The sequence below is a fragment of the Rhinoderma darwinii genome, chromosome 1 (genome assembly GCF_050947455.1).
Source record: "Rhinoderma darwinii isolate aRhiDar2 chromosome 1, aRhiDar2.hap1, whole genome shotgun sequence".
In the NCBI taxonomy this organism is placed as follows: Eukaryota; Metazoa; Chordata; class Amphibia; order Anura; family Rhinodermatidae; genus Rhinoderma; species Rhinoderma darwinii.
This window is the reverse complement of record NC_134687.1, coordinates 394,368,892-394,381,922: the sequence shown is the minus strand read 5'-3', so window position 1 is coordinate 394,381,922 and position 13,031 is coordinate 394,368,892.

Here is a 13,031-nt window from a genome sequence, read left to right as displayed (position 1 = left end):
ACTTGTGCTTATTTATTCTGACACGACATTCCTGTGTGGTTTCCCCCACATATATCAATTTACAAGGACACTGTAGCATGTAGATAACGTAAGCAGAAGAACAAGTCAAAAAATGTTTAATATGAAAAACCCTGCCATCTATCGGGTGAATAAATGTATTGCCCTTCACTAAATTGCTACAGTTACCACAATTCAGACATGGAAAACAACCCAATTTCATGGGGGCTAAAGTCATCTGACGAGTCATTTGTAGGGAACCTACGTCTACATGCACAAGACGATCCTTCAAATTACTTTGGCGTCTAAATGCCTTCATTTCCGTCGGAGGGATTGTGGATACCGACGTTGGGCAAACTTATTGCTCATTTCGTCCAGCCGTTGTGTTAAGTGTTGTGGTTCTGCTACAACTCGTTTGACCCTCAACATCTCACTAAAGGGTAAAGACTCCAACATTCGTCGAGGGTGTTGGCTATCGTACCGCAATAAACTGTTACGGTCAGTGGCCTTACTGTAGAGATGAGTAACCAATTTATCAGCCAACCTATAAACCTGGGTGTCCAAAAACGGTAAACTTGTTTCTGATGAATCCATCGTGAACTTAATATCATCATCGATGGAATTAAGAAACACATAAAATTTGTCAAGTTGCATCATGGTGCCAGTCCAAAGTAGGAGGTGGTCGTAGTAATGTGACTCCACTGTAGTTCAGCCATGTTCTTATACACAGGTGCCCAAAATTGTACACAATATTCCATGTGTGGTCTCACTAGTGATTTGTATAGAGGCAAAACTATGTACTTGTCATGAGCATCTATTCCTCTTGATGCATCCCATGATTTTTTTTGCCTGCAACTGGTTGATAAAGGTAAAATGTACTGTCCACCATTATCCCCAGATGTTTCAGTAGCAGTTTTACCATTTAATGCATAATTATCATATTAGTTTCCTCGGCCCAAGTGCATAACCTTACATATATCAGCATTAAAACATCATTTCTCTGCCCAAGCCCCCTCTGTAGTATTACGTTATCCTCCTCGGCGCTGAATACTTTACAGAGCTTAATATAATCGGAAAATATACTCTGACCTTGTAGAGGATTTACAAACATATTAAAATGAAGAGGTCCCAATACTGACCCCTGTGAAGCCCCACTGCTAACTAGCTTATGCACAACTCACCCAAACAAAAGTCATTTAAAGGGGCGTTTTTCTTGCCCGATATCTCCACGTACCACAGGGCTAATCATCTCTTTCACTGATTACAATTGGTTTCACATTAAGCATCTCACATAGACTTTGAAAGAACAGTTTTTTCTTTCTATAGTCACCATCGATTTCCTCCATTAAACAACAAATTACCAGAGATATCACGAGAGGTACATCAACCCGTTTGCGCAAATGGGCGTTCCATTAAGTCTAAATTGTGGTCTTTTGATCACAATAGAACTTAATGGTATGCCCAGTGGCTGATGCAGGGATAGGAGCTGTGCCTGTGACATTTGCAGTGGTGCCAGCTGTAATATACATCCCTCAGCAATGGCCGGGATCGTCAGGTCACAGATGTGTTGCCATGGCGAAAAAAAAACAAACCAAACATAACCACATTGACAGAAAAATAAAAAGAATGATGGCTCTTGGAATGCGGAAACATAAAAACTATTTTATTTCCATGAAACGTGCTATTATTGTGCAAAAGTAGTTAACAAAAAAAAAGCATATTTGGTTTCGCCATAATTATACCAACCCGTAGAATAAAGGTAACTTGTTATTTATGCAGCACACTGAATGGTGTAAACTTAAAAATGTAAAACCAATGACAGAATTGCTTTTTTCTCAATCCCCGCTCAGTTACATAAGTAATATATACCCTAAAATGGTGCTATTTAAAAATACAACTCAACGTGCAAAAAACAAAGTCTTTAGACAGCTCCGTTGATGGCTAATAAAAAAAAAAAGTTACAGTTCTCAGACTGTGGCGACACAAACAAATAAAAAGTCAAAGTTTCCTAACCAATTATGACCATTTTCTGTTGGACAACCCCTTTAACTTGTCCACACAAGACCTTATCATCCTACAGAAATGGTCTTAACAGCGATACTTGTTTCTTTGTAGGTTAGTTGGTCTTCTGCTTCCTGTTCCAAATTGGCTAGAGAAACTGCTTGTTCTTCCCAAACTACTTTCTAAATTACATAAAGTGTTACTTGACTCTGCTTCACAGATGTGCCAACTTTCCTAAGAGCTGGAAAGACTGAACTGAATTGTAAAATCTCAGGAGACTAAAGTGTCATCCTTTCCCACTCTCATAGCTTCTTGTATTAGGATACAGGAACATTTCTACGAAATCCTGACCCAATGGTATAGGACTCTGTTTCTCTTTAAGAATACTACTCTCCCACGAATGTGTTTGAGATGTATATCAGCCCCAGTGACAATGTCACATATCTGGTTCTTATGGCCAAAATTAAAGTGAGAAGCATGGGCCAGGGGCCAAGTTAAAGTGATGGCTCAGACCTAGAGGACATGAGCCAAGCTCAGAGGCAACGGGCTAAACTGAGACTGGACAGAGGAGCTTACAGTTTATAGACCAGAAGCTTTAGGCCGGGTTCCCATGTAGCGTAAACGCTGCAGAATTCTGTGTGGAAATTCCACAGCATTTACAGTAGCAGCAAAGTGGATAAGATTCAGAAAATCTCATGCCCACGCTTCGGAAAAAACCGCAGCGTAAACGTTAATAAATTGACATGCGGTGCGGAATTCAATAAAGCAGCACGTTAGTTTATGCTGCGCTTTTATTGATTTTCCATTGCGGGTTTTCCCCATTGAATTTGCAGCGATTACACCACAGAAATTGCAACAACAGGAAAAAAATATTAAAAATTACCCAGAACGCCCTCCCCTCTGCAGTCCAGCCTCCTTGGATGACGTTGCAAACCATGTGACCGCTGCAGCCAATTACAAGCTGTAGCGGCATTCGCGTGGGACACAGCGTCATCCAAGGAGGCCGGACGGGACTGCACAAGTGGTACGCATCGCCATAACAATGGGTTACGCAAGTATGAGAATTGTTACCGCGGCATGAATTCTATCTGAAAAAAACGCACCACGACATGATGCAGTTTTCGGACTGAATGAACTGCGGGTTTCAGGTCTGATACGCTGTGTTTTATACGCAGCGTATACGTCCCGTGGGAACCCGGCCTTACAGTTTTTCAAAGGACAGGAAATCACTGAAGGGGAATGTTGGTGCTCCTTTTTTTCTTTAGATTTCTTGCCCAGGTGCAGTGCTGGCTCTCAGGTGTGCGGTTCATGGGCCAAAAAGGAAAAATGGATCTAGTTGTAGCGGGCCATCGGGTTTACTCACCTCCCGACGCCCGCAGCCATGGATCTCTTGAGTGCTGGTCCCCATCTCCTTCCTAGGAGACGCCAGCACTCACTTCCGCTCCGGCCCGCTGTGTCCCGTAGGGTGCACGCGCTCGTGCCCACTCTTAAAGGGCCAGCGTGCACATGAAAACAATCATCATCATCATGATTTCCTGGCCTATAAGAAGGCCCCAGTTCTTCTGATCCTTGCCTGAGCGTGGTTAGTTTATCCCAAGTCTGTCTTGCAAATGGTCCCTTAGTATTTCCCGTTCCAGTTGTTACCCATGCCCCTGTTCATTTATCCCGTGCTTGTTCTTGTTCCTCTGCCTATTAGTGTTGGAGTCGTGTCCTACTGCACCTGCTGTCAGTTGCCACGTCCAGTGTCGTTTGCCACGTCTAGTGTCTTCTGCCACGTCGTGTCTACTGCCACATCTTGTACTGCCCGCCACGTCTGGCGCTACCTGCTGCACCGACCTCCATCCGTGCTGAAGCCACAGCCACTGTTTGGACTAGTTCAGGTACCCAAGTGTTACGAACTGCCAATAGACTTTTGTATAGACTGAGACCTGGTCAGCTGCATCTCCGCCCCGGCAGTGCGGCCTAGTGGATCCACACACCCTGTGATCGTGACACTAGTCCATAAAATTTGGCAAACATTTAATGTCTTTTTTTTCAATATGTAATTCACGTTGCAGAACACTATTAAGTAGCAAAAGTCTCAAATGTGATACACTTTTTCCATTATTCTAAACACATTTACCACTTTTCTAGAGCATTTTGCTTAATAAGTGCCTTACAGTGGCTCACAAAAGGAGTCAACTTAATTTTGATAGGATTCAGTATGACAAATTTCTGTGTGAATATACAGTGGACAGAGCAAACCTCCATGACACACAAGGCTGAACTCACGCTTCGCATAAATATTAAACTGTTGAACGAACATGTGTTACATTTGAGAATCTTTTGCAGATTTTTTTACTCTGCAAGTGAAAGAGGTTTGTTAAAAACACATCCACTAAGGCCTCGTTCACACCTGCGTTGGAGGCTCAGTTAGGGGCTTCAGTCGCAGATCTGCCTGAAATTACCAGGGACAATAGCATAGAATGCTGCGCTATTGTCTCCGGTAAAATCAGACACTGAAGGAACCCATTAAAGTCGATGAGTTCCGTTGGCGGGGTCTGTCGTGCAACGGAACCGTTGCTTTCATTATTCCCTTCTTCTGCTCCTCTGACTGAGCAGAACGGAACACACTGACACTGAACGGTACTTTGTTGCGAAGTTTGTGTGGATTCTACGGCAAATACACAATGGAGACTATGAAGACTGTCTAGCAGAAAATTGTCTTTGTTGCACAAAGCAACCATAGTTCACTATAGAAACTGAAAGCTGGTCTTGAAAACCGCTATGATTAGTTCCTATGAGCAACTAAGTTTTGAATGTTGTTTTTTTCCTGAGGACTTCTTACATATTCCTGTAATTTACAAAAGTTATAGGAATATGTCCTACGGGAAAAAAAACAATCCATTTGAGTAAACCACAGAGTGCCTGTCATTTCAACCAAATGTGAGTTTGTGCCTCATTTGATCTCCCCTAGCAGCGGACCGGAAACTATCAGAAGAAATAATGTCAGTAGCAGAGCTGGAGTCCCAGTCAGAGCGCTCTGACAAGGACTCTGGCGCTGGGGTTGCCCCTGACATCACTATCCATATATGGACATTGATGTCAAGGTCTTCCTCACAGTTCCGGAGCAGAGCCTATAATATTGCACTCCTCTGGGACTCCGGCTCTGGGGAAATATACATTTTTGGGGTCAAAATAAGTTTTGTTTTACCATTACGTAAGAGAGTGTTTGGTACAGCACTAATATGCTGCACGTTTATATTTAGCCCTCACTGCTCTAATGCGAGCAGTAAAATGGCAACGGAGATTAGAAAATGTTTATAGATGGGTGTAGTAGGCGTAATGAGTTCCTGCTGCTGGCGCACATGCATGCTGTGACACAAGCGGTGCATGCCGGGAACTGTATGACCGGAAAAGCGAGACAAAGAACATAGGTAAACAAACCTCTCAATGTAAACAAAAGAGCATAATGGTAAATGAAAAGATAAAAAATTAGATAACGATATTCAGGGGGCCAGGGGCGGATTACAATGAGGGCAATCAGGGAACATACATACCCAGGGCCCGAAGCTAAAAGGGGGCCCAGTTTACCGCCGGTTCAGAGAACCGGGATGAAGCGGGACCTCTCACCCAATTACAATTAATTGTAATGGAAGCGACATACACGAAACGCGCGTCGGGGTGCCTCTTAATACTAGGCGGATCCTCTTACTTCTAAGTCCTCCATGGGTAAGCTGCTATTCTTTATGTACTGGTGTCTGTTATGCGGACTTTGGTTTTTTTGTTATATCGGGTCACTTCAGGTTACGTCTATTCCCTGTCCGGTATCCAAGACCATGCATTAAGCTGAGTCAGACGCTATTTCACTGTGATTATCCTATATGTGTCTTTTGGTGATAGGACTACGCACATGCTGTTGCAGTTATTCAGCATTGTCTGTATGGGACAGCGGTGCGTTTTCCCTTCCCCCATTTACTCTCAGCTAAACAGAACCGTTCCTTAGATAGTATCTTTAGCATACCTATGTGGAGGTGTTTTGGATGATTGATCCGCTGGCTTACTCTCAGTTTTAATACCTCGTTGTGTTTTTATACTATGTTTGTTTGATGTAATAATAAAATCATATATATTTTTTGTGTACTTTTGGCTTATGACTCCTTTTTCTCATGTTTCTTATGCAATTTTGGAGTTTCGCTAGTTTCTAGTGATATTCTTGGAGGTGTCTCAACACCACTGTGTGGGTGACATCTAGCCTAATTAATATACCTGTGAGACATTTTTTGTTAATTAATTATTAATGCGCTGGCAAGACTGGAACTAGCAGTTTCAGCCTCGCAATTCGACGCTTCAACAATGACGCAGTCGGCGTGATGACGTCATCACGCCGACACCCCCGGATGACGCTGCCTGGTTACGGACCAGTGCTATGTCACTGGAGGACGGCACGGGAATGGGGACAGGTAAGAATATTTATTTTTCTGTGGGCAGCGTTCGGGCAATATCTACAGGGAGCATTGTGACGGGCGTCATCTACAGGGGGCGTTGTTCGTTTGTTTTACTTTAGTGTTTGACACAATTTAAGTCATGGGGACAGAGTATGGTGCTATTATATTCAGGGGTGGTGTATAGTACTATTGTATTCAGGGGCACAGTGTGTGATACTATTATATACAGGGGCATAGAGGTCAACATAAGATTTTTATCTTCGTTTATAGGTACGAAAATGTTGTAAAAGTGAGGAGCCAAAGACATCTGCGCACAAACTGCAGAAACAGGCTGTGGCTGGGAGAAGTCATCATAGAGGTCTGGACTGGATGGAGAAGAAAAGAGAAAAAGAATGAAAAAATGAATCTTGTTAATGATCTCAAGGCAGCTTGGACCACAGTCACCAAGAAAACCATTGGTAACACATTACGCCGTAATGGATTAAAATCCTACAGTGCCCGCAAGGTCCCCCTGCTCAAGAAGGCACATGTACAGGCCCGTCTGAAGTTTGCAAATGAACATCTGGATGATTCTGAGAGTGATTGGGAGAAGGTGCTGTGGTCAGATGAGACTAAAATTGAGCTCTTTGGCATTAACTCAACTCGCCGTGTTTGGAGGAAGAGAAATGCTGCCTATGACACAAAGAACACCGTCCCCACTGTCAAGCATGGAGGTGGAAACATTATGTTTTGGGGGTGTTTCTCTGCTAAGGGCACAGGACTACTTCACCGCATCAATGGGAGAATGGATGGAGCCATGTACCGTCAAATCCTGAGTGACAACCTCCTTCCCTCCACCAGGACATTAAAAATGGCTCGTGGCTGGATCTTCCAGCACGACAATGACCCGAAATATACAGCCAAGGCAACAAAGGAGTGGCTCAAAAAGAAGCACATTAAGGTCATGGAGTGGCCTAACCAGTCTCCAGACCTTAATCCTATCGAAAACTTATGGAGGGAGCTGAAGATCCGAGTTGCCAAGCGACAGCCTCGACATCTTAATGATTTACAGATGATCTGCAAAGAGGAGTGGGCCAAAATTCCATCTAACATGTGTGCAAACCTCATCATCAACTACAAAAAACGTCTGACTGCTGTGCTTGCCAACAAGGGTTTTGCCACCAAGTATTAAGTCTTGTTTGCCAAAGGGATCAAATACTTATTTCTCTGTGCACAATGCAAATAAATATATATAATGTTGACTATGTAATTTTCTGTTTTTTTAAAAAAATATAATCTCTCACTGGTAAATTTAACCTAGCCTAAAAATTCTAGACTGTTCAGGTCTTTGACAGTGGGCAAACTTACAAAATCAGCAAGGGATCAAATACTTATTTCCTTCACTATATATATATATATATATATATATATATATATATATATATATATATAATGTACCGAGCTTGGTTCCGATGCCACGTACATACTAGTTCTTCTCAATTAATTTGAATATCATGGAAAAGTTAATTTATTTCAGTAATTCAATTCAAAAAGTGAAACTCATATTATATAGATTCATTACACAGTGATCTATTTCCAGCATTTTTTTCTTTTAATGTTGAACATTATGGCTAACAGTTAATGAAAACCCAAAATTTAGTGTCTCAGAAAATTAGACCATTAGATAAGCCCAATTTCAAAAATTATTTTTAATACCGAAATGTTGGCCTACTGAAAAGTATGTACAGTATATGCACTCAATACTTGGTTGGGGCTCCTTTTGCATGAATTACTGCATCAATGTGGCGTGGCATGGAGGCGATCAGCCTGTGGCACTGCTGAGGTGTTATGGAAGCCCAGGTTGCTTTTATAGCGGCCTTCAGCTCCGTCTGCATTGTTGGGTCTGGTGTCTCATCTTCCTCTTGACAACACCCCACAGATTCTTTATAGGGTTTAGGTCAGGCGAGTTTGCTTGCCAATCACGCACAGTGATACTGTGGTTAGTAAACCAGGTATTGGTACTTTTGGCAGTGTGGACAGGTGTCACATCCTGCTGGAAAATGAAATCCGCATCTCCATAAAGCTGGTCAGCAGAGGGAAGCATGAAGTGCTCTAAAATTTCCTAGTAGACGGCTGCGTTAACTCTGGACTCGATATAACAAATATTTTTCATATTTGTATCACCTTTCACAATTCTGTAGTCTTTTAGGCTGGGTTCACACAGAGTTTTTTGCAGGAGGAAAATCTGCCTCAAAATTCCGTTTGGCATTTTGAGGCAAATTTTCCTCTGCATGCACGCCGATGTCAGCGGCATTTTTCGCCTGCAGCCATTGAGCACCACGGGCATAAAACACCACGAAATACGCTTTCTCTGCCTCCCATTGAGGTCAACGGGAGGTCAGAGGCGTAAACGTCCGAAGATAGGGCATGTCCCTTTTTCCCACGAGCCGGTTTTCCCGCTCGCGGGAAAAAAGCGCCCCCGCCTCCCATTGAAGTCAATAGGAGTCAGTTTCAACCATTTTTTGTCATGTTTTGCGGCGCGGTTTCCGTTCAGTATGAATTGGCCCTTATACGCATATAGTTGTATTAGAACTTATTATGAATCCACGTTTCTTACTCTTATCAGATTCTATTTACACTGATGGTCTTCACTATCACATTTTTTTGTGTAATCACTATTCCTTCATTATATGTATATGGAGGAAAGAGGTATGGTATTCTGTCCATTTCCTTCTTTTTCTCAAGGATTGCAAAAACACATTTAAACCCCTACTTTCCCCTCTTTGTTATGAGGATCCATTACCTTTGAATATGTTCTCATGAGGGCACATGCTCTGTGACCTATCTTGCAGAGTACACGGCTAGTGTTCTGCGCAAGCGTTAACCCCTCCCACCCCGTGATATCCGGGGGGGGGGGGGGGGGCAGCACATGTGCGGTAGCATTCTCGTGCGAACTTAGGCCGCGTGCATGTGCCTTTGACTCTTATTGGTCTATCAAAGATCAGCTGATACTGTCAGTTTGATATTTGAACTTCGTATGAACAACCTAAAATTACCCCTTGAGAAAGCTATTTTATGCAAAGCGCACGTCGGGGCGCTTGCCTGGCATAGCTTCACCACACTAAATGGGTAAGACATTACTTAGATATAAATTTGTGACTTGGTGTCTCTAACTTGGGACTTGTTTTCCCTATTTCCCAGCATCTTACTGATGTGGGTGTTTGTTCCACCGCACTTGACTATCTATAGGTGACTCTAGGCTTACGGTATGTGCACGCTACCTCTGTTCAGAGGTAATGGAGGAGTTTTACGCCTCGAATTACGCCTGAAAAGACAGCACCAATACGTCGGCAAACATCTGCCCATTGCTTGCAATGGGTCTTACGATGTTCTGTGGAGATGAGCTGTCATTTGACGCATCGTTGTCAAAAGACGGCGCGTAAAATTACAGCCGCATCAAATGAGTGCAGGACACTTCTTGGGACGTAATTGGAGACATATTTCATTGACTCCAATGAAAACCAGCTCCAATTACGTCCGTAAAAGACGCTGCAAAAAACGTCTGACATTCTGGAGCTGTTTTCTTCTGAAAACAGCTGTCAGTCATTTCAGACGTATTTGGCGTTGTCGTGTGCACATACTCTAAAGTTCATATCTTTCTTCTATGGAATTATTATTCCTGTTCAAAGCATGATACGCAACAATAGGTTTGGCTGCAAAGCGTTTATAGCATGAAAGCAATTGTATGTCGGCCCAGTATCTTATAGGATATAAGCATTTGTATACTCTTATGGTGTCGTTTTAACATTGTATAGCTTTTTGTGTTTTAGCTTTCTGCTACAATAAAGGTTTTTCGGCTTTCAATAGTGCATAACTCCCTATCCGCTTATGAGAGATATAGATAGATAGATATATAGAGATATATATATATATATATATATATATATATAGCCGAGGCGGCGTATGCGCGTCCCGAGCTAGGACCCCGAGGCGGCGCGTCCCGAGCTAGGACCCCGAGGCGGCGCGTCCCGAGCTAGGACCCCGAGGCGGCGCGTCCCGAGCTAGGACCCCGAGGCGGCGCGTCCCGAGCTAGGACCCCGAGGCGGCGCGTCCCGAGCTAGGACCCCGAGGCGGCGCGTCCCGAGCTAGGACCCCGAGGCGGCGCGTCCCGAGCTAGGACCCCGAGGCGGCGCGTCCCGAGCTAGGACCCCCGACGCGGCGCATGCGCGTCCCGAGCTAGGACCCCGACGCGGCGCATGCGCGTCCCGAGCTAGGACCCCGACGCGGCGCATGCGCGTCCCGAGCTAGGACCCCGACGCGGCGCATGCGCGTCCCGAGCTAGGACCCCGACGCGGCGCATGCGCGTCCCGAGCTAGGACCCCGACGCGGCGCATGCGCGTCCCGAGCTAGGACCCCGACGCGGCGCATGCGCGTCCCGAGCTAGGACCCCGACGCGGCGCATGCGCGTCCCGAGCTAGGACCCCGACGCGGCGCATGCGCGTCCCGAGCTAGGACCCCGACGCGGCGCATGCGCGTCCCGAGCTAGGACCCCGACGCGGCGCATGCGCGTCCCGAGCTAGGACCCCGACGCGGCGCATGCGCGTCCCGAGCTAGGACCCCGACGCGGCGCATGCGCGTCCCGAGCTAGGACCCCGACGCGGCGCATGCGCGTCCCGAGCTAGGACCCCGACGCGGCGCATGCGCGTCCCGAGCTAGGACCCCGACGCGGCGCATGCGCGTCCCGAGCTAGGACCCCGACGCGGCGCATGCGCGTACCGAGCTAGGACCCCGACGCGGCGCATGCGCGTACCGAGCTAGGACCCCGACGCGGCGCATGTTCTAAAAAAAATATTTGGACTATAATAAAGCCATTTTGAAAACCAATACATCCAGTGTTTCTAGAGTGCTTTGGGTTTTTCTATGGCCTTATAGTGTGGGTTTCCAAACCCATATAGCACCAACGCAATTCATTTAGGAGTGCATCCTTACATATTTTGTTTAATACATGTGCACTGAGCTTGGTTCCGACGCTGCGCATGTGTACCGAGCTTAGTTCCGAAGCTGCGCATATTAATCTGATATGAAGATAAAAGTAGCTGTTAAGCCTTTCCCGACATTTGCCATATGGATAAGTCATGGAAAGCTAGTGCTTACCGCATTTTGCTGTATCCATACGCCTAATGGCTGACACTGGCTCAGAAGCTGAGTCAGTGCTATCATCGCCAGATGTCAGCGGTGTATTACAGCTGACATCCAGCTGTAATGGCAGAGACCGACATTAGCATGTAGCCCCACCATTAACCCCCTAAATGCAGCAGTCAAAAGCAATTGCTGCATTTAAGTAGTTTGCAGCTCGTTTGCACCCCAGCAAACAAACTGCAGGGGTTTCGGTGGCTGCAATGGCAACTAGAGGCCTAATACTAGCCTCCCGGTCTGCCTAGCATGGAGCCGTTCAATCCATGCCCATAGGCAGAGCCTGAAAGGTTTCCATAGCCGACGGCAAGATGGCGCAGGCTCAGGAGCTGAGTCGGCGTCATCAGCGGTGGATGTCAGCTTTATGTTACAGCTGACTTCCACCTATAACGGCAGGAACCGGAGCTAGCTCCGATTCCTGCAACTAACCCCTTAGATGCAGCCATCGAAAGCGATCGCTGCCTCTTAGAGGTTCCTAACAGATCGGCAGCCCAGCCAACTGCTGCTATGGAACCAGGAGGCCTAACTATGGTCTCCTGCTCTGCCATTACGGGAGGCGAAGCCTAATCAGCCTCCTGATTCTAAGGGTATGCGCACAGGCAAACGCCAAATACATTTGAAGTTACGGAGCTGTTTTCAGGCGAAAACCGCTCCTGAATTTCAGACGTTTTGACAAGTGCACACGTTTTTCGCGGCGTCCATTACGGACGAAATTGGAGCTGTATTTCAATGGAGTCAATGAAAAACGGCTCCAATTACATCCCAAGAAGTGACATGCACTTCTTTGAGGCAGGCGTCTTTTTAGGCGCTGTCTTTTGACACCTCGTCTGCACAGAACACCGCAAGACCCATTGAATTCAATGGGCAAATGTTTGCAGACGGTTTTGATCCGTTTACGGACGTAATTCAGGTATTTTACGCCTGAATAAAAGGGCGTGTGAACATACCCTTATACATTGCACTACATAGTGCAATATGAGAAAAAAAAAAAAAAAAAAGACAAAAACAGACAGTTAGACCTTCAAGTCCCCTAGTGAGACTTGAAAGTGTAAAAAAAAAAAAATAGATAAAAGTTTTAAAACCATATATTAAAAGCTTCAAGTAATAAAATAAAACACAATCGCCCTTTTCCCTGATCAAGTCCTTTATTATTGAAAAAAAAAATTAACCATGCATATTTGGTATTGCCGCGACCATAACGGTCTGAGCTATAAAATTGTTATTTATTTCACGCGGTGACCAACATAAAGTAAAACAATAGCAGAATTTCGTTTTTTGGGTCACTATTTATTCCAATATTTGTAGGGCAAAGTGATCAAAAAGTCACATGTATCCAAAAACGGTACCTATAAAAACTATAGCTCGTCCCGCAGAACACAAGCCCTCACAGCTCAGTCGACGAAAAAGTTAAACCGTTATTGTTGTTACAACATG